Genomic DNA, 23,998 nt, shown 5'->3' with positions numbered 1-23,998 from the left:
GTACAACCCATTTATTTTATCATTTATCACAAGTGTGGGGGCTCCTCACATAGTCACATTGTTTTTAATGGGAGCCTCCAACAAAAAGTGTTATTCAGACCGAGAAAACGACAATTTCCCCATTAATTTGAGCAAGGATGAAAGATTCGTGTTTGAGGATATTGATAGCGGCGGACTAGAAAAAATAAAAATAAAAAACGAGTTAAAAAAAAACACGATTGCATTAGGACGGCTTCCGATGTTTTTAGACACATTTACTAGGATAATTCTGGGAAATCCTTTATCTTTCTATTGTGTTGCTATTGTTTTAGTGAGTTTAATAGTACCTGATAGTTGGAAGGGTGTCTCCACGGATGTCTTGACGCGCAGTGACTTGGGGAAGTCGGCACAAGCTCAGCTTTTCTCCGGTAAGAACTGATTTTTTTAACCACAATTTTCTCACCAAAACCTACTGGTTGACATTTGGTCTGGATCCATGTTTGCTTGACCGCTCTGATCCATAGTAAAGTTTCAGCTCCGGGAATTTTAAACAAGGAATCACCTTGTGTTTGTGTGGCTAAAGGCTACGCTGCTGATCCGCTTGAGATGGTTTCCTGTGGACGGGACTCTCGCTGCTGTCTTGGAGCCACTATGGATTGAACTTTCACAGTATCATGTTAGACCCGCTCGACATCCATTGCTTTCGGTCCCCTAGAGGGGGGGGGTTGCCCACATCTGAGGTCCTCTCCAAGGTTTCTCATAGTCAGCATTGTCACTGGCGTCCCACTGGATGTGAATTCTCCCTGCCCACTGGGTGTGAGTTTTCCTTGCCCTTTTGTGGGTTCTTCCGAGGATGTTGTAGTCGTAATGATTTGTGCAGTCCTTTGAGACATTTGTGATTTGGGGCTATATAAATAAACATTGATTGATTGATAAAGGCTAAAGCTTCCCAACTCCATCTTTCTACTGTGACTTCTCCATTATTAATTGAACAAATTGCAAAAGATTCAGCAACACAGATGTCCAAAATACTGTGTAATTATGCCGTTAAAGCAGACGACTTTTAGCTGTGTGTGTGTGCAGCGCTCATACTTCCTAAAAACATGTGACGTCACACGTACACGTCGTCATTTCACGACGTTTTCAAGACGAAACTCCCGGGAAATTTAAAATTGTAATTTAGTAAACTAAAGTTTTGCAATGTTAATATTTCATCATTGATATATAAACTATCAGACTGTGTGGTCGCTAGTAGTGGCTTTCAGTAGGCCTGCAATTCATCTTTTAATTCATCGACTCGCACAACAGCCGAGCTTTGTAGCATCAAATTGAACAAAGATGGGAAAAAAGACCAAAGTTTTCCAAACAGTTGAAAAATAAATGCACTTCTAAAACCTGCTAAAAAAGTTGATCTCTTCCACAGGAAAGAAATTTGACTTTTTAGTTTGGAGGTGTCTTCATTTGATCACACGGCTTCTAAGTTCTTCTCCTCCCGACACAAAATGTATGCAAGTCTGCAGCAGCTGTTCTTATTCTCATCACATGGTGGCGCTCTTATTCAAGTCCTGCCTTTGAGCCCACAGTAAATTATGCTGCAGGATGACACACATAATTGTTTTGCTGAATCAGCACTAGATTTGCTGTGAAACCTGCATGTATTCATCACATTTTATTCACTCATTTATTCATCACATTCCAGCAAGATTTGTTGAAAGACTAAAGCAAAACTTTTTGCAGCTCATTTGCCATAAATTGTTGACCATTTCTTTGATGATTTGAACACTTGTTCACTTTTTGAACAATCAAGTGTATCTTTAATCTCATCTTCACAAATATATGTATATTTATATCAATAATGATAGATAATATACCTGTATGTAGGTCATATCAGTGTACTAATAGATAATATACATGTATTAATAGGTAATATCGGTGACCTAATAGATAATATACATGTATTAATAGGTAATATCGGTGAACTAATAGATAATATACATGTATTAATAGGTAATATCGGTGAACTAATAGATAATATACATGTATTAATAGGTAATGGTGTACTAATAGATAATATACATGTATTAATAGGTAATATCGGTGAACTAATAGATAATATACATGTATTAATAGGTCATATCAGTGTACTAATAGATAATATACATGTATTAATAGGTAATATCGGTGAACTAATAGATAATATACATGTATTAATAGGTAATATTGGTGTACTAATAGATAATATACATGTATTAATAGGTAATGGTGTACTAATAATATACATGTATTAATAGGTAATATCGGTGAACTAATAGATAATATATATGTATTAATAGGTAATATTGTTATACTAATAGATAATATACATGTATTAATAGGTAATATCAGAGTTGTAATAGATAATATACATATATTAATAGGTAATATCACTGTACTAATAGATAATATACATGTATTAATAGGTAATATCGGTGTACTAATAGATAGTATTCATGTATTAATAGGTAATATCAGTGTATTAATAGATAGTATACATGTATTAATAGGTAATATCAGTGTAGTAATAGATAATATACATGTATTAATAGGTAATATCGGTGTAGTAATAGATAATATACATGTATTAATAGGTAATATCGGTGTAGTAATAGATAATATACATGTGTTAATAGGTAATATCAGTGTACTAATAGATAATATACATGTATTAATAGGTAATATCAGTGTAGTAATAGATAATATACATGTATTAATAGGTAATATCGGTGTTGTAATAGATAATATACATGTATTAATAGGTAATATCAGTGTAGTAATAGATAATATACATGTATTAATAGGTAATATCAGTGTAGTAATAGATAATATACATGTATTAATAGGTAATATCAGTGTAGTAATAGATAATATACATGTATTAATAGGTAATATCAGTGTTGTAATAGATAATATACATGTATTAATAGGTAATATCAGTGTAGTAATAGATAATATACATGTATTAATAGGTAATATCAGTGTAGTAATAGATAATATACATGTATTAATAGGTAATATCAGTGTTGTAATAGATAATATACATGTATTAATAGGTAATATTGGTGTAATAATAGATAATATACATATATTAATAGGTAATATCAGTGTAGTAATAGATAGGACAGCAGGACCGAGGCACAACATCCTGGACTTCTCTTGGGCCAAAGGTTGAAGGGGAGTGGATTCCAACATGCAGCCCCTACATCGATGTAAAGGTTGGTATCAGTGTGATACTAGATGGATAGGTTAGTATCAGTGTGATACTAGATAGATATAAAGATTGGCATCAGTGTGATACTAGATGGATATATAGGTTGGTATCAGTGTGATACTAGATGGATATATAGGTTGGTATCAGTGTGATACTAGATGGATATATAGGTTGGTATCAGTGTGATACTAGATGGATATATAGGTTGGTATCAGTGTGATACTAGATGGATATATAGGTTGGTATCAGTGTGATACTAGATGGATATATAGGTTGGTATCAGTGTGATACTAGATGGATACATAGGTTGGTATCAGTGTGATACTTGATGGATGTAAAGGTTAGTGTCATTGTGATACTAGATGGATATATAGGTTGGTATCAGTGTGATACCAGATGGCTATAAAGGTTAGTGTCAATGTGATACTAGATGGATATATAGGTTGGTATCAGTGTGACACTAGATGGATATAAAGATCGGTATCAGTGTGATACTAGATGGATATAAAGGTTAGTGTCAATGTGATACTAGATGGATATATAGGTTGGTATCAGTGTGACACTAGATGGATATAAAGATCGGTATCAGTGTGATACTAGATGGATATATAGGTTGGTATCAGTGTGATACTAGATGGATATATAGGTTGGTATCAGTGTGATACTAGATGGATACATAGGTTGGTATCAGTGTGATACTTGATGGATGTAAAGGTTAGTGTCATTGTGATACTAGATGGATGTATAGGTTGGTATCAGTGTGATACCAGATGGCTATAAAGGTTAGTGTCAATGTGATACTAGATGGATATATAGGTTGGTATCAGTGTGACACTAGATGGATATAAAGATCGGTATCAGTGTGATACTAGATGGATATAAAGGTTAGTATCAGTGTGATACTAGATGGATATATAGGTTGGTATCAGTGTGACACTAGATGGATATAAAGATCGGTATCAGTGTGATACTAGATGGATATACATACATACATATAGAAAATGACATAAATACATACATACATATAAAAAATGTCATATATACATACGTACATACACAGATAGTACTTTATTGATTCCTTCAGGAAAATTAAAGCATACATACATACATACATATAGAAAATGACATACAAATAGAAAATGACAGACATCCATCCATCCCTTTTCTACCGCTTATTCCCTTTGGGGTCGCGGGGGGCGCTGGTGCCTATCTCAGCTACAATCGGGCGGAAGGTGGCGTACACCCTGGACAAGTCTCCACCTCATCGCAGGGCAAAATGACAGACAGACATATAGAAAACGACATAGATAGATAGATAGTACTTTATTGATTCCTTCAGGAGGGTTCCTTCAGGAAAATTAAAGGATACATGCATACGTATATATAGAAAATGACATACATACATATAGAAAATGACATAAATAAATACATACACATACAGAAAATGACAGACATACATATAGAAAATGACATAGATAGATAATTTGTACTTTATTGATTCCTTCAGGAGAGTTCCTTCAGGAAAATTAAAGCATACATACATACATACATATAGAAAATGACATACATACAAATATAGAAAATGACATACATATAAATATAGAAAATGACATACATACAAATAAATATAGAAAATGACATACACAAATACATATATACATACGAAACGGCAAAAAGAGAAAATGTTGTATAGCAGCAGTGATATTAAAAGATGAGCAGCATCATCACATTTAAATCCAGGTGACGTCATTTACACTGATGGCTGACAGTTGATGACAAAACTTACGTGAATCACTTTGTAGTCATCTTTTTTTTTGTCATATTACTTTCACTTTGTACGTCATGTTTTTTTTTAATTACTTTCACTTTGTACGTCAAACAGCACCTTTGTACCAAGCACCCTTGTTACTTCCGGCACCTCGGCAGGTTGCCGCCATGGCGTGACGTCACTTCCGGCCGTTGACCAGCCGGTTGAGGGCAGTTGTTAGCGTGCAAAGTGTCAACATCACAACACTGCAGGAGGACATTGTCTTCTCTTAAAGCGTCTCTTCTTCCACACAACCGCCGGCTCCACCCCAACATGACTCGGAGGTGATCTTCAGCTCGTCCCGGTGGTTCTGGGTGAGTAAATCTATCAATGATGTCTCACTTCTGTCGCACATGTGTGGCCACTTAGCTCAGCCAGCTAGCGGCGGCTAGTTACTTAGTTAGCTTGGCGCCTCTTCACGCGCGCAGCAACAACAAAGTAGGATGTTGGCTCAGTGGGGGACATAACGCCGTGCTGAAGGTGCAGTGGTGCGGGGACTCAAGTGTGCTTTATTCGGGAGGTCAATGTTTGTGACGTTAGCCAGGAGCTAGCACAACAATCTTGTCAACTTTGTGTCTCATTTACAACACTACAGGGTGATACAATTTGTGTCTCATTTACGACACTTCATGTTGTTACACTTGGTGTCTCATTTACGACACTTTACGCTTTTACTCTTTGTGTCTCATTTACAACACTTCATGTTGTTACACTATGTGTCTCATTTACAACACTTCATGTTGTTACACTATGTGTCTCATTTACAACACTTCATGTTGTTACACTTTGTGTCTCATTTACAACACTTCATGTTGTTACACTTTTTGTTTCATTTACAACACTTCACACTGTTACACTTTGTCTCATATGACACTTCAGGCTGTTACACTTTGTGTCTCATTTACAACACTTCATGTTACACTTTGTGTCTCATTTAAGACACTTCATGCCGTTACACTTTGTGTCTCATTTACGACACTTCAGGTTGTTACACTATGTGCCTCATTTACAACACTTCATGTTACACTTTGTGTCTCATTTAAGACACTTCATGCCGTTACACTTTGTGTCTCATTTACGGCACTTCAGGTTGTTACACTATGTGCCTCATTTACGACACTTCATGTTACACTTTTTGTCTCATTTACGACACTTCATGTTACACTTTGTGTCTCATTTACGACACTTCATGCTGTTACACTTTGTGTCTCATTTACGACACTTCAGGTTGTTACACTATGTGCCTCATTTACGACACTTCATGTTACACTTTTTGTCTCATTTACGACACTTCATGTTACACTTTGTGTCTCATTTACGACACTTCATGTTGTTACACTTTGTGTCTCATTTACGACACTTTAGGCTGTCACATTTTTTGTCTCATTTACAACACTTCAGGCTGTTACACTTTGTGTCTCATTTATGACACTTCAGGCTGTTACAGTTTGTGTCTCATTTACGACACTTCATGTTGTTACACATCTCTTCAACTTTGTGTCTCATTTACGACACTTCATGTTGTTACACATCTCTTCAACTTTGTGTCTCATTTACGACACTTCATGTTGTTACACATCTGTTTAACTTTGTGTCTTTGACGACTCATTTACCGCACTTCATGTTGTTACAATTCTGTTTGACTTTGTGTCTGTCATTGTATGAATGTCATTGTATGTATGTAATTGTATGTCATTGTATGGTTGTATGTATATATGTATGTATGTCTGTCATTGTATGTAAGTATGTCATTTTATGTCTGTCAATGTATATATGTATGTATGTATGTCATCGTATGTATGTCATTGCATGTATGTATTTATGTATGTTCTTGTATGTATTTCATTGCATGTATGTATGATTATATGTCATTGTATGATTGTATGTATGTATGCATGTATTTCATTGCATGTATGTCATTGTATGTATGTATGTATTGATTGATTGATTATATGTATGTCATTGTATGTATGTATGTATGTATGTGTGTCATTGCGTCTGACCAGTCTTCCTCTCAGGGAATAAAAGTCACTGGTCAATCCCAAGTTCTTTCAGATGACATATATGTCGAAAGAAGAAGGACCATCAAGACAGAAGAGGAATATTAGCAAATTTTACTAAAGCTTTAGGAGACCAGCCTTACAATGCGCCAATACCAGCATCTAGAAGCCGTCTGAAAATCCAACGGGAAGAGACAACTTATGGAATACGCAAACGGCTCCCATATTACCCAGAAAGGAATACAGCCTCATTGTTCTAATACATACTTGCTCAACAGCCATACAAGTCACACTGAGGGTTGTGATATTGACAACTTTAACACTGTTACTAATATGCGATACACTGTGAACCCACACCAAACAAAAATAACAATCACATTTTGGGAGAAACACAATATAAACACAACCGAACAAATACCCAGAATCCCATGCATCCCTAACTTTTCCGGGCTACATTATACACCCACGCTAGCACCAAACCCCTCCCACCCCAGCCCTGCCCACCTCAACCGACTCACGGTGGGGGGAGAATTTGTTGCTAGCGGGGGTGTATAATGTAGCCCGGAAGAGTTAGGGATGCATGGGATTCTGGGTATTTGTTCCGTTGTGTTTATGTTGTGTTAGGGTGCGGATGTTCTCCCGAAATGTGTTTGTCATTGTTGTTTGGTGTGGGTTCACAGTGTGGCACATATTAGTAAGAGTGTTAAAATGGTTTAAAAGGGCACCCTTAGTGTGACCTGTATGGCTGTTGACCAAGTATGTTCTAATACCAATAAGGTAAAAAGGGAGTACATCATACTCCCACATTCCAACGCCTTCAAGGTAAGGCACAGAGTTTATTTGTGGCCATGAGATTCAAGCACAAAGAGTACACATGGGAACATTTTAGCTGCTTTAAACATGACTATGAAAAAATCAATAACTGTTTAAAATATATGCATTCTCCACTATGTATGTATCTATGTATGTATGTATGTATGTATGTATGTCAACAAGTCAACATGAAGTTAAGATTGAAGTTGATTTTAAAAACGCTTTGTCAATCTTTAAAGAGGCAGCAATTACTTTTTATGTCGATGCATCTTTGTTAATGTTTGCTCATCTTTAGTAATGCTTACAAGACTCTCCGTTGTTGTGTATAAAACAATCATAAAGACTCTGTATTGTGTATAAAACAATCATAAAGACTCTGTATTGTGTATAAAACAATCATAAAGACTGTATTGTGTATAAAACAATCATAAAGACTCTGTATTGTTTACAAAACAATCATACACACATGCCCTTTGTAACACTATAATTGTTTTGTTACTTGTTAGACTTATGTCATTACTCAATAAATAGTCTTACATAAACACATTTACAAGTAGATGTTATTGCATGTAGATTCTTGTGTAACAATCTAATCTATATCGATCCAAGTGAGGAATGAGAACATTGATAACACACTTCCAGTGTCAGCATTGACCATATCTTCAACCTTATGGTGATATTGGCATTCACTGTTTCCCCAGCCTTATGGTATCGGCATTGACCATATCGCTGGTATCGGCATTGACCGGATCACTAATCTTATGGTATCGGCATTGACTGGATCTCTAACCTTATTGTATCGGCATTGACCGTATTGCTAACCTTATCAGTGTTGGCGTTAACGCACTTTTTGTGTCTTTTTAAACATTGAAATAAAAAAAGGACGCAGATTTTATTTTATTATTTTTTTTACGGCCCGGTTTGCTTGTTTTTTTAAATTTCATCGATTGTCGCTTTTCGCCGTTGTTTTGTTAAGTTTACATTTGCCGGATCAAATTACCGTCCCCGTTTATTGCGTTTTTATTGTTCCTTAATTTTGATTCGCAGAAAAGTTTTATCAATGCCAAATATTGCCTCGGTTTGCAGTGGGACAACTAAAGGTGAGTTTAAAGTCGAATATGAGAATATAGAATTTATATAGAATATAAAAATATGAGTCATTAATTGACTCCCGCTTTCTGGTGGTAGAGGGCGCTGGTGATCCTTCTTGCGACTACTCGGCTGCAGAAGAAGTGACAACAAGCAGCAAGAGTGAGCAGCGATCGTTTATTTTTTCCTCTGCTTGCACTTTTAACATGCAGGATTACATACATAAAATAAAAAAGTTTTCTAAACTGGACTTTCAATCGAAGCAGGAGGTAATAAAATAAGATCTCCATTGAGACAGAGACTTTTAAAACTGAAGAAAGATAAGGAAGACTTCTATAAACAAGTTATCGATGTTTTTGATCAGAAGGAACTGCGCATGGACTTCATTTATAAGTAAAAGTAAGACCATAAATGTGTTTTTCATGGTGGTATCCTTACATCACACTTCAATTTTTAAGCGCAGGCCTAAATTTACCGCATGCCTTTGGTAAGTGCCGGAGTGAGAAGAGATTTTAAATTAATTAGAGCGTCGGCGGCAATTCAAGGAAATACAGTACTCAGTGGTGCCAAAGAGGAGTGGACACGCTCAGTGGTACTTTTTTTTATTTTTTATTTATGTTGTAGAAGATCCTCCTAATATTTTCATATTGCAGTGTTTTAGAGCCAAGGCACATTTTTTGGACGCCATCTTTGCTCCACAGTAAGTCTTTGCTGTCGTCCAGGATTCTGTTTTTGTTTACTTTGTAGCCAGTTCAGTTTTAGTTTCGTTCTTCAATGCCTTTTCTTAGGGGCACTCACCTTTTGTTTATTTTTTTGTGTAAGCATTAGATACCCTTTTACCTGCACGCTGCCTCCCGCTGTTTCCAACATCTACAAAGCAATTAGCTACCTGCTGCCACCTATTGATATGGAAGAGTATCACACGGGGACTCTGGCCAGCTCTAGACAGCACAGACACTCAACAACAACACATCATTTGCAGACTATAATTGCTGGTTTGCAAAAAATATTTTTTACCCCAAATAGGTGAACTTAGATAATCTCCAACGGCACACTGGTTGAAAAACACTGCCATATTGCACGTTTGCGTCCACATGGCAGACACAACATCCTTTTTTAACGAGCTGATAAACATCTTTTATGGCATTTTTCTGCCATTTTCAGGCCCAAATGTGGTGTATGATTAATGACTGCAGAGGTGGGTAGTAATGCGCTACATTTACTCCGTTACATCTACTTAAGTAACTTTTGTAATAAATTGTACTTCTAAGAGTAGTTTTAATGCAACATACTTTTACTTTGACTTGAGTATTTTTATAGAGAAGAAACGCTACTTTTACTCCGCTCCTTTTATCTACACTCAGCTCGGTACTCGCTACTGATTTTTATCGATCTGTTAATGCACGCTTTGTTTGTTTTTGTTTGTCATACAGACCTTCAAAGTAGGATCTATCACATGCCTGCGTTTCACCAATCAAATGCAGTCACTGGTGACGTTTGACTCCGTTTCACCAATTAAATGCAGTCACTGGTGACGTTTGACTCCGTTTCACCAATCAAATGCAGTCACTGGTGACGTTTGACACTGTTTCATCAATCAAATGCAGTCACTGGTGACGTTTGACTCCGTTTCACCAATCAAATGCAGTCACTGGTGACGTTTGACTCCGTTGCACCAATCAAACAGAGCCAGGCGGTCACATGATTAACTGCACACTTTTAAAAAAAATAGTTTTTATAAACCTTTATTTATAAATTTCAACATTTACAAACAGTTGAAAATAATAATCAAAGTAAGTACAAAAACTATACAAAACAGCGCAATGTGTAAATTCAAAGTAACTAAAATATAATGCAAAAAGTATATATATATATATATATATATATATATATATATATAATAAACAAAGTGCAAAGCCATAGGCTCACTCAATCTCAGTAAATAACTTAAATTTGGAACACAGCATCATCGTTTACACAGCTTTTTGCTTGTTAGAGGTAGAGTGTTTAAATGTAGAGTTCTAAATCTTTTTTAAAGGCACAAAAAACAGGTCGGGTATTGAGAAACTTACATTTATGAATATAAAACTTAGCCAATAGTGTAATGAGCTTGCAAAGGTAAAATTATTTTTCAATTTTTTTTTTTCAATACAGTGTGAAACCAAATATATATTATTTAATATATATTATTGTTTTAGTTGCTTAAGAGATATTCCTGGCGTTGAATTTGTTCATTGCTATTTTTATGTTTTTGTGCATTACTTGTTGCCGTCATCATTAAACAAACAGGTTACTCATCAGTTACTCAGTACTTGAGTAGTTTTTTCACCACATACTTTTTACTTTTACTCAAATAAATATTTGGGTGACTACTCCTTACTTTTACTTGAGTAATACATCTCTAAAGTAACTACTCTTACTTGAGTACAATTTCTGGCTACTCTACCCACCTCTGACAATGTATTGTATTATTACGCAGAGTTGATTCACAGTAGCTGAATATGTTAGCCCTCATGACTGTACAATGTATCTTTGCCAGGAGATTACACAGCGCTCATGTTTTTGGGACAGGAGGGGAAGGGCAGGTGGTCCTGTCAGACATTGATCAACGTAATAAGTAAAGCGCATGATTATTCTGCCTGAAGAATGGAGGGGAAGTGATAAAGAAAGCACATTGATGATAAGAAAGCTTGCTTCCATGAATTATGGACTCATGTTCATTGTTCACCCTTTTCTATTTGTGCCTGTGCTTAAAGGGGAACTGCCCTCTTTGGGAATGTGGTCTATCAGTCACAATCCCGAGGAAAGACAAGAACACGTTTTGTTTTTTTTATATGGATTTTAATTTATAAATACACACTAGCAAAAGTCAGCTAACAAAGCTGTCAAAGGGAGTTTATATATTCTGCCTTGAAAGTGCACTAAAACATCCATTAACATTTTATATACTTACATAAATATATATTGTATATGTAAGTATATTTATATACATGTATAAGTATATGCGTAATGCAGTAACATTCATGATAATATGAGATATTTACATGTTTTAAGCATACTGCGACATTAATTTCACTGACGCGATGGCGGCGTTGCTTTGTCCTTCAATAATGACAACTAAAATAATCAGGGCATACTTCATGACAGACAACAATTACTTTGGGACAAACGATGATTCAGAACCTTGTATTTTTGAGCCTGAATATAGGAAGGATGGTAACATGTTTTAGAAGCTGTGTGATAAGGCAGTAGCATTATTGCTAAGCTACAAGATAGATTGATTGAGAAGTTTATTGACATCTTAATGAATTGAATCCATGTAATGCTTTAAAAAGGCAAATGTTTGGGAGAAAAAGCCAAAAGGCTTGTTTCCATTGTGTTCCAATAAATATTAATCACATTTGATACATTCAATAAAAAAAAGATATATAACCTGTAACATGTATATAGAAAATTATGTTATAAAATGATCAATTATTTACATATACATAGTATACATGTCAGTTGATTTGAAAAACAATATATAGTATATAGATGTATAAACTACTAACATAATAAAACACTCACTTACTGTACAATGCCTGCTCTCATTGGGATAACTACTAACATAATAAAAAAGTATCTTACTGTACAATGTCTGCTCTCATTGGGATAAAGACTAATGGCATGTTTATGTCTTCCTGTTTAGATAAAGAATTCATCATAATGCTTGCAAACCGCTTAAAAAAAGGCTGTCGTTTGTTGTATTTTGCCAGGGGGTGATCAAGGGTGATGGGTCAAATGCAGAGAATAATTTCGCCACACCTAGTGTGTGTGTGACAATCATTGATACTTGTAACTTAATTTTAAATGCCCAATGGTAAAATCATCCTCAGGTGATCATGTGACATTACCCCTTTAAGATAATGTGAGAACCCCTTTGAAGATAATGGCCTGTAAGGAATAAATGACCTTGGCAATTTTGTGAACATTCCTCTGTGACCTAAATAGGAACTGCACTTTTTTGCCCATTGTTCACAATCATTAAAAAAAAAACTCTGTATAGCTTTTAATAAGCTAGGAGAATATTTGCCAAAGAAGTATATTATGTTAACATTAATTATTGTTCTGGCTTCATTGGAGCCATATTCTTTTTTTCCTCTGTGTGTTTAACCAAATAGTTGTTTTTCTTTGGTTCCTATTAGAAGTTGACTCCAAACTACATCGTCACATGTCAGCTTAGGGCTTCCCATCATTTTTAAACAGGCAAAGGTTGTGATGGAGCCAACCCTAGCCAATAGTCTGTAATATTTCTTCACCTGACACTGCTTGTACAAGTGCCTCCCTGTTTCATCTTTGTACCAAATAGCCAATGTAATCCTCTTATAGTTAGAAATGTAACGTGAGGGTAATGTATGACATGTTGTAACAAATACTTGTTGTCTCATTTTGCATCTATACCACCCATCTACTGGCTACACACTCAACCTCGTTTATGCTTCCAGAAACACTTCACATGACATCTACAAGCAAAACTCTATGACACACCTACATCCCACAAAATACTAGAAATGTCAGAGTTCCTCACCATTGATTGATTAATTGAAACTTATTAGTAGATTGCACAGTTCAGTACATATTCCGTACAATTGACCAGGAAATGTTTTTCAACTTGTTTAAGTCGGGGTCCACGTTAATCAATTCATGGTACAAATATATACTATCAACATAATACAGTCATCACACAAGTTAATAATCATAGTATATACATTGAATCATTTACATTATTTACAATCCGGGGGGTGGGATGAGGAGCTTTGGTTGATATCAGTACTTCAGTCATCAACAATTGCATCAACAAAGAAATGGACATTGAAACAGTGTAGGTCTTACTTCATAACTTAGTAGGATATGTACAGCCAGCGGAGAACATACTGAGTTCAGTTAGCGTAAGAACAAGTATATACATTAGAAATACATTTGATTATTTACATTAGGTTATTTAGATAGGATGTGAATGGAGGAGGGTATTAGTAAAAGTTTGAAGTTGCCTGGAGGTGTTGTTTTAGAGCACTTTTGAAGGAGGCTAGAGATGCACTTACTTTTCTACCTGTTGGGAGTGCATTCCACATTGATGTGGCATAGAAAGAGAATGAGTTAAGACCTTTGTTAGATCGGAATCTGGGTTTAACGTGGTTTGTGGAGCTCCCCCTGGTGTTGTGGTTATGGCGGTCATTTATGTTAAGGAAGTAGTTTGACATGTACTTCGGTATCAAGGAGGTGTAGCGGATTTTATAGACTAGGCTCAGTGCAAGTTGTTTCACTCTGTCCTCCACCCTGAGCCAGCCCACTTTAGAGAAGTGGGTTGGAGTGAGGTGTGATCTGGGGTGGACTAACTTGTCCTGGAATGTTTGGAGTCTAGATTTGAGGGTTTTGGAGGTGCTGTGGTACCGGGAGGTGCAAGCGTAATCGAAAAGGGGTAGAATGAGAGTTCCCGCTAGAATCTTCATGGTGCTTTTGTTGACCAGAGAGGAGATTCTGTAGAGGAATCTTGTTCTTTGTTTGACCTTTTTGTTTACCTTTGTTGCCATTTTATCATAGGAAAGATTAGCCTCTAGAATGGAACCTAGGCAGTTGACCTCATCTTTCCTGGTGATAACAATGTCATCCACTTTTATAGTGAAGTCACTGACTTTCTTAAGGTTGATATGGGACCCAAATAGGATGGATTCGGTTTTACCTAAGTGTATGGATAGCTTGTTGTCAGCGAGCCAGGTGCAAATATTAAGAAGTTCAGCACTGAGGATTTGTTCCACCTGTGACTTGTCCTTGCCGGATACCAGCAGGGCCGTGTCATCCGCAAACGGGAACAATTCACAGTGTCATGCTGATGGCATGTCATTTATGTATATTAGGAACAGGAACTAGAAACTGGTCTTTAAAACAACACGACAGCCAGGGCTGCTCCACAATAATAATAATTTTAGATTAAATTTGTAAAAAAGCACTTTACATTGAGCAAACAACCTCAAAGTGCTACAGTGTATTAAAAAAAAATTAGAAGGTAATAGAAATAAAAACTAGAACAGTCTAATAGCTAAAACTAGTATGCATATATCTAAAAAAGGTTTTTTTTTTAAAAAGCATCCACAGTATGTGGTGCCATTAGGTGGTCAGGTAGAGAGCGTTCCACAGACTGGGAGCGGCGGAGCAGAGAGCCCGGTCTCCCATTGTTCGTAGCTTTGTCCTCGGAGGTTGGAGGAGGTTAGCCTGTCCGGAGCGGAGGTTTCGAGTGGAGGATTTGGGGGTGGGTAGTTCTTTGATGTAGAGGGGGGCATTTCCAGTAGTAGGGAGAATTTATTATTCAATTTTGAGTGTAACAGGAAGCCAGTGAAGGGATTTGAGAACTGGTGTGATATGGTCGTATTTCGGCACTCTCATCAAGATCTCCGCAGCACTATTCTGTAAGTAATGCAGCTTCTGGATCTTCTTGCTGGGGATCCCGACAAGAAGTGTGTTGCAGTAGTCTAGCCTAGTCTAGACAAAGATTACCCTCTCTGAACTTTGCCGTCCTTCCCTACCCACCAGCACTGACCTGACGTGACGACAGATAGTTTTTATTTTTGTAGCAAGCAACAACAGGACAGCAATAACATCCCTCGCAGGCTTTAGTTTGTACACACACTTTCATTTAACTTCTCTGCTTCGCCTTCCCCTGTGTCAGGTCCCCAAAAAGCTGTCCAGGATAAGCCTTTAATATGATTCTTTGATTTTGGGCCTCCAGAACCCACATGTACTCATTTGTCGTGTCATTCAGCAGCTGGAAATCCGGGGTCAGGCGCATGCTCTGTTATCTTACGTGATGGAAGACCACAATGGATGGAAATAGCTGCAGTGCTAGCAAGTCCACACCAATGATATTCAGCAAAACAAAAACTAAAAGTTTGGAACCTGTTGGATTTTACAACAAGGACGGACATTTATACAATAGCCATGCAATTTGTAAGATATGCAGAGCAGCTCTGAAGTGCACTTGAGATTTCATTTTTAATGATTGGACAGAAGAACAAGACAATAGCGCCGGACTACAAGTGTAATAAATTAGGGATATGCTAAACGGTATCAAACGTCTTCGTAGCTCAGCAGCTTATTGTGTGTCTCCATAAACAGTGTGGAGCTGCTCCCCTAAAATGATAAACAATCCCCTCCATTACGGCAAATAAACTTTAATTTCTGGTTTCATAAGTATCATTATAACTAAATATGTTACACAATCATTGTCTCGGAGGAACACCAAAGCCAGTGTCAGGTTCAAACACTGATGACATCTATTAAACAGACAAGAAGCAAGGAATCATGCAGAGACAGACTTTCATTTTGCTCAATGAGGAGAGACGTATTGGGCTGTACACTCAGTTACAGTTTCAACCTATGCCCTAAGGCACAGCCCATGTGCTCCACTACTTATTCGGGAGGTCCCTGGTGACATCACTGAGGCTGCTTCTGAAGGAAGGGGGGTAATTTCAGCAGCACCAGAAATGGAAATGTGCTGACACTCGTGATATAGCCGTATTTGCTTTGTCTGCGTCAAGGTACTCAATGTTAGCCCCTGGCAGTCAGCAGGCCTGGTCTGGACACTAACACTGATACGAGACGACTCGCAATCCAAGATTGCAAGTTGTCCCTTTGCACAGATAGAAAAGTGCAACTTCAGCACAAATAATAACTATAGCAACGGCCTTTAAGCCTAAGAGTTGTGTGATAACTTAGACATAAATATTCAAACACCAGGTGAAACTGAGGACCGGTGAGCCACCCAAGAATGAAGTCCTGAGTAGTGGAAAGACTTATTTCAGCTCTTTTATGAACGATGAGAGTGGCTTGACTCTGTCAGACCTCTACCTCCTTCTGCAAGAAAAGACCTCTCCATCTGCACTGGTCCTGTGAAGAAACAGCCAAAACAATCACAGCCATGAAAATCGAGAAAGCATCTGGCCTTGAGTGAGCCATTACTGCAGAGGCTCTCCAAGGAGGTGGTGCCCGTGTGGTTGATGCCATCCATGCCTGCTGCTAGGAGGTCTCCTAAACAGTGGGTTACAAATGTCATCACCACACTGCCAATGAAGGGTGATCTGTCTCATGACTACTTGGCAAAGTATCTAAATAAGACCCTCCTTAACCGGGTTTGGCCTCACCGAGACTCTGCTGTGATAGGTTTACGTCTAGGTTGCAGCTGTGCTCGGCAAATCCATATTTTGAGAAGAATCATGGAAGGTTTTGGAGAATACCAACTTCCATTAAATGTTACCTTTTGTTGATTTTAAAGAAGGCCTTTGACTACATCAATGGTTCTGTGATGTTTTTCATCCTACGTCATTATGGCGTTCTAGAAACCACGGTCAATGCAATTCAGGTGCTGATACCAGCTCTAGTTGGATGTATCGCCAATCCATTTAGTATGACGACGGGAGTGCTTCAGGGTTTTTATGAAGGCGATGGTTGTTGGTCTTTTCTTCATGTTGCACTTTTTTGTGACTTTTGTTTGCAGGTTCCAGGTTGGTGTGGTAAGAGCAAGCTGACTGCAGGAGACCACCTGGGGCAGTTGGTCCCTGGCTCTCAAGGTACGACAACACCACCTTTTCAAGAAGATTACACACACACACACACACACACACACAGCCAAATCTCAGTGCCACATTTGTTTTAGCCTAACTCAAAGTTTACACACGGAACTTGTACTTTCCATTGTAAATACAAAGTAACCTTGTCATCATTATCCAGTCAGCCAGTAAAAGGACAAAAATAATTCCTGTTATGTATCATGTATACTCTACTACTCTACACCAGTGTTTTTCAACCTTTTTTGAGCCAAGGCACATTTTTAGTGTTGAAACAATGTGGAGGCTACACCACCAGCAGAAATCATTGAATTAAACTCAGTTGACAATAAAAAGTTGTCGGAATTGTTAGAAAACGATTTTAAAGCATAACCAAGCATGCATGACAACAGCTCTTGTCTCAAAGTAGGTGTACTGTCACCACCTGTCACATCACGCCCTGACTTATTTGGGCTTTTTTGCTGTTTTCCTGTATGTAGTGTTTTACTTCTTGTCTTCCGCTCCTATTTTGGTGGCTTTTTTTCTTTTTTTGGTATTTTCCTGTAGCTAGCAGTTTCATGTCTTCCTTTTGAGTGATATTTCCCGCATCTACTTAGTTTTACCAATCAAGAATATTTTAGCTGTTTTTATTCTTCTTTGTGGGGACATTGTCGATTGCCATATCATGTTTGGATGTACATTGTGGACGCCATCTTTGCTTCACAGTAAGTCTTTGCTGTCGTCCAGCATTCTGTTTTTGTTTACTTTGTAGCCAGTTCAGTTTTAGTTTCGTTCTGCATAGCCTTCCCTAAGCTTCTTCTTAGGGGCACTCACCTTTTGTTTATGTTTGGTCTAAGCATTAGACACCTTTTTACCTGCACGCTGCCTCCCACTGTCCCGACAGCTACAAAGCAATTAGCTACCAGCTGCCACCTACTGATATGGAAGAGTATTACACGGTTACTCTGCTGAGGTCTAGACAGAACCGACACTCAAAAACAACACATCATTTGCAGACTATAATTACTGGTTTGCAAAAAATACTATTAACCCGAATATGTGAACTTGGACAGCACAGTGGTTAAAAAACACTGCTCTACATTACAGCCTTACTTTATTTAATTTTGTACATCCAGTGTGGGTAACGACTATGTGACAGTCATCAGTTTGAGATGTCATGTTTGACTTTCTGGGCTTCACGGTGGCAGAGGGGTTAGTGCGTCTGCCTCACAATACGAAGGTCCTGCAGTCCTGGGTTCAAATCCAGGCTCGGGATCTTTCTGTGTGGAGTTTGCATGTTCTCCCCGTGAATGCGTGGGTTCCCTCCGGGTACTCCGGCTTCCTCCCACTTCCAAAGACATGCACCTGGGGATAGGTTGATTGGCAACACTAAATTGGCCCTAGTGTGTGAATGTGAGTGTGAATGTTGTCTGTCTATCTGTGTTGGCCCTGCGATGAGGTGGCGACTTGTCCAGGGTGTACCCCGCCTTCCGCCCGATTGTAGCTGAGATAGGCGCCAGCGCCCCCCGCGACCCCAAAAGGGAATAAGCGGTAGAAAATGGATGGATGTTTGACTTTCTCAATCAAGTCAGTTTCCTCATTTATTGTTTTTGTGTCTCTACTATCTGTCAATCCTAAGATTTTACTCCAGCATGACTCAGATCCTCAACCTTTAATGTTTAACTGTGCCACAACCATTTACTCAAAACAGAAAGGAAGTGGATCCCAAAGTAGCACATTCAAAGCCCTACGTAAACTATTAACTGGAAGAGAAGAAATGGCAAACCAGCCAGCAGAATAATCAGACTGACCGAGTCATATACTGAAAGCAGCCCTTTATAGTCTCTCTTTATCTCCATCGCAGTGTTGTTGCAGCTTAATGATTGTCCTCATATCAAGTGTACACCAGGGTTTTTGTCCTTAAAACTCAGCTTTTTGTGTTTCTTTGCTATGTGTTACTACTAAATCTGTGACAAGAACATGACATTTTACAACGGAATACAAGCTATGATGTTGAATGCTGGGATGTAGCGGCCCACTTAAACAAATCCAGGAACACAAAAATGTTGAAGTTGTTTCCTTGGCACACATTTGAAGGATATGTACATGTCAGTGCCATATATCGTTGAACAGACGTTTTTATACTCGACCAAGTTAGCTGTGTTCATTTTCTCAGGCTTATGATTGGTCAAAATGTCGGGCGTGTTTTAAAAGGATGTTAAGGAGTTGTAATGTTTGTGTGGCCATGGCGTAATTCAGGACATCTTAAATAGCAGAGTCAGCTCTTTATTTGGAGAAGTTCTTGCTAGACTATAAAATAGAGCATTGGGCTGGGCGATAAAACAATAACAATATGTATCGCGATAGACATGTGATCAATATCAATAGAAAAGGGGGTCGATAGAACGTTCGATAATTTCACTGAGTTCTGTTAGAACAAAATAGGAAGAAAGGCCGATGCGCAACCGCACGGCATTCTGGGGGGTGTAGGCAGAGGAAGGGCTTTGGCCTCCCGACCTATCACGGCCGAGCCTGAACACCGCAAGGCAATCTGGGAAATGCTAACAGGAAAAAAAAAAAAAAAAAAGCAACAACGGCTAGCTGACGACGAGGAGTGATATGAAACAGGAATGTGAGTGCGGCAGCACGAGAGGAAATTGGAAATAAAAAAGGAAACGTCACCAGTTTGGCAGTATTTTGTCACAGATGTTGGCCCTGCGATGAGGTGGCGACTTGTCCAGGGTGTACCCCGCCTTCCGCCCGATTGTAGCTGAGATAGGCGCCAGCGCCCCCCGCGACCCCGACAGGGAATAAGCGGTAGAAAATGGATGGATGTTCAGACGCAAGTTTATTCCGATGTTTACAATATCCTGTAAGACATGTTTGTTTCTGCTTGCTTAATATTACTGTTATTTATTTGCATTTATTGTCACCAATATGGCTTTAAAGCCTGAGTTGTACACTACTAATTTCTTAATTACAATACTTTGCACATTTTGTTGGATTAAGCATTTATTTGATGTCATTAGTGAAGTGTGAAGTGAATTATATTTATATAGCGCTTTTCTCTAGTGACTCAAAGCGCTTTCCATAGTGAAACCCAATATCTAAGTTACATTTAAACCACTGTGGGTGGCACTGGGAGCAGGTGGGTAAAGTGTCTTGCCCAAGGACACAACGGCAGTGACTAGGATGGCGGAAGCGGGAATCGAACCTGCAACCCTCAAGTTGCTGGCACGGCCACTCTACCAACCGAGCGATATTTGCACATCGACCATTATTTCATTTATTTGACTGTTTTTCATAATGCTGACCTCGTTCTAAAGGTTAAAGGTTATATTTAAAATAAAAGTATTTAAATTCAGCCTTTTTTCTCCTGGTCTTCATTTAGAATAGTTTTTTTTTTTTTTTATCAATAATTATCGATATCGACTGATTTGAAACACTTGTATCGTGATACATTTTTTAGTCATATCGCCCAGCCTTAATCGAGCATATTGCAATAGGTAACAGTCCAATAAAGAGTGCTTGAAACTCCGCATGTCAACAAATAGTCAACAACAGAAGGAGAAAATGTCCACAGACATCATGCTCGAAAGTGCACTTTATTCGTTTTAAAATGTAGTAGGGGTGTTCTGTACAAAAAGTGAACTTTGATTTAGTATTGTTTTGATATGTCATCTTAGTGACATCATGCACGAAAGTGCACTTTATTTGTTTTAAAATATAGTAGTGGTGTTCTGTACAAAAAGTGAACTTTGATTTAGTGTTGTTTTGATATGTCATCTTAGTGACATCATGCAGAAAAGTGCACTTTATTTGTTTTAAAATATAGTAGTGGTGTTCTGTACAAAAAGTGAACTTTGATTTAGTGTTGTTTTGATATGTCATCTTAGTGACATCATGCACAAAAGTGCGTTCATACCTCGTTTTAAAATGTCTCCGACAATCTTGCACTTTCTGTTTTGGAAATGACATGAATGTTTGTGCCACTGCTTAATAACTGTTTAATAAATAAATTTTTGGTCAATTGACTTACCTTAGTTGTGATTTCCCTCTCTGCATGAAAGTAGCATATATGAATGCAGTATGAACAAGAACGTTTTAAAGTAGACACATAGAATCATCATACTGCTGTGATTATATGCATCAAGTGTTCATTCAAGGCTAAGGCAAATATCCAGATATATATGGTGTATCGTGACATGGCCTAAAAATGTCCAGATATTAATAAAAGGCCACATCGCCCAGCCCTAATAGTAACTATCTACAGTAAGACATGGGTGTTACTTTACGTTGAGGTGACATTAAATGACTATGTATGTTAACTATGTACATTAGTACATGGGTGTTACTTTACTGTGCTGTGACATTAAATGAGACTTGCTGACACCTGTGGAAACCCTGGATAGGGTCCACAGTACTCCGGGCCTGTAGTGGGCTGCCTTTGTGGAATACCAGGAAGGGTTTGGTCCCACCCTTGTATACACCCAAGATACAATCAGCTGAGGGCAGCAACATGGTGCCTGTGCCACTTTACATCCAAACATTTCTTTGTGCCACATTATTTGCTGCTTTAGTGTTTTCTCTCCCTGTCGTTGATGATAAACCATCGTTGAGAAAGTCCCTCTCTGGTAAAGGAGGGTTGGACTTGATTCAGGTATGCCATGTTCTACGGCCGGCCTGCTGGACTTTGTAACTGCACGTGTGTAATCCAAGCGTTGATGACTTCAGCCATATATTGCAGTCTATGAATATCACTGGCATCTGGGCCGCTCCAAGGAGGAAGCTGTATGGCAGCAGATCTGCTCAGGGTGATTTGAGGTCAACTTGGAAGTTTTTTTCTCTGTGAAGATGCAGAAAGCCTGTTTTGGAATAGTAGGAGTAGGTTTTGTTTCAGTCCAAGTCCTCGTGGTTGAATCATATCCTCATCTTCTGGAGGAGGGAAACAGTCCTGTAGATGGCGGTGTCCTGCATCATCATGTGTGTGCCTCCCTTAAACCTGGATTACTCTCTCACTTGGAAATAGATTACCCATGAGAGGTTTTTCATGTGCCTTGTCTTGGTTTGCAAAAGTTGGAAACTTTCCATGGGAATTAACAGGAATAAATGGGAGTAAATGGGAAATTAATAGGGGATAAACATTGAATGCAACATGATAGATCTTGCAGCATGATTATTAGCTAAAACAGCCTGATTTAATGCACATTCAGTCGAATTTCAACCCTTCACTGTGTATTCCTCAATAACATGCACAGATAATTGCCAGCATGCTACACACTACAGCAGGGCTTTTGAGGCCACATTAGTATTTCAGACCAAGGACTTCATCCAGTCAGATAAGTGTTGATGATATTACTGGGGTAAATATATTTGATGTATGGTATTTAAGTGTAATAAAGGTGTAATTGCTTCTTACTGTGTGACAGTAGACTACTCCAGCAGACTTCCACTCAAGCTAGCTAGCTGTTCCTTTACTTGTTAAATGTTTTTTGGGGCCAATATCTCTAGCTAGCTAGGTTTATGTAGCACCACAGTCTCATAATCCATCCATCCATCCATTTCCTACCGCTTATTCCCTTTTGGGGTTGCGGGGGGCGCTGGCGCCTATCTCAGCTACAATCGGGCGGAAGGCGGGGTACACCCTGGACAAGTTTCCACCTCATCGCAGGGCCAACACAGATAGACAGACAACATTCACACTCACATTCACACACTAGGGCCAATTTAGTGTTGCCAATCAACCTATCCCCAGGTGCATGTCTTTGGAAGTGGGAGGAAGCCGGAGTACCCGGAGGGAACCCACGCATTCTCGGGGAGAACATGCAAACTCCACACAGAAAGATCCCGAGCCTGGATTTGAACCCAGGACTGCAGGAGCTTCTTATTGTGAGGCAGACGCACTAACCCCTCTGCCACCGTGAAGCCTCAGTCTCATAATGAACCGAAAATATTTCTCCGTTAGCCGTGATGCTCATTTTCTCTGTTAAATCCCATTCATTTATGCTAACAACTGAATTTACCTTTTTTTGATGTGTAAAGTCCAACTAGCAAATACTAAATGAAAAAGTGTACTTTCCTCGGCCTTCTGTTCTGCTAGCCATTCTGTTGTCATACAAGAATGTAGATTATAATTTGATTTAGCATGCTGATTCACTGTTCATTTGTTCATCTAGCCAATTTCTGTTCATTTGTCCATCAGTCAAATATTTTTAAAGACTACTCCAAATGTTTGGCTGACTATTTATATATGTGTGTGGCATTGAATTTGTGTTTTGCCAGAATAAATAAATACAAACAGAATAACGCCACGTATGATGTGTGGAGACATTTCACAAATTTGGTACATTTGCAAATAGTGTGCAAAGAGCTACAAAAATGCCACAAAGATGCAGCAGCATGTAGACAAGTGCCCAATAATATATCATTGTTGTCATTGCCCATTAATTCCCATATATTCCCATAGACGCTGTCCAATATTGAATAA

The 23,998-nt window shown here is 38.3% G+C and overlaps 1 protein-coding gene across 5 annotated transcripts in view; it reads left to right on the top strand.

The window, feature by feature from the left end:
- Positions 1-5,150: 5,150 nt before the first annotated feature.
- atp13a3 (ATPase 13A3) overlaps positions 5,151-23,998 on the top strand; it is a 72,459-nt gene continuing 53,611 nt past the window's right edge. For 3 of the 5 annotated variants that reach the window (XM_061883919.1, XM_061883916.1, XM_061883915.1), the window contains exons 1-2: positions 5,152-5,347; positions 17,463-17,535. The gene's annotated coding sequence lies outside the window, so the exon portion shown is untranslated. Of the gene's footprint in view, positions 5,348-17,462; positions 17,536-23,998 lie in introns of all 5 variants that reach the window. The other 2 variants (XM_061883917.1, XM_061883918.1) reach the window with 1 other exon arrangement.

Source organism: Nerophis ophidion, linkage group LG22 (genome assembly GCF_033978795.1).
Source record: "Nerophis ophidion isolate RoL-2023_Sa linkage group LG22, RoL_Noph_v1.0, whole genome shotgun sequence".
NCBI lineage: Eukaryota > Metazoa > Chordata > Actinopteri > Syngnathiformes > Syngnathidae > Nerophis > Nerophis ophidion.
Note: the sequence above shows the minus strand (reverse complement) of the source record. Positions and strands in the feature narration are given on the sequence as shown.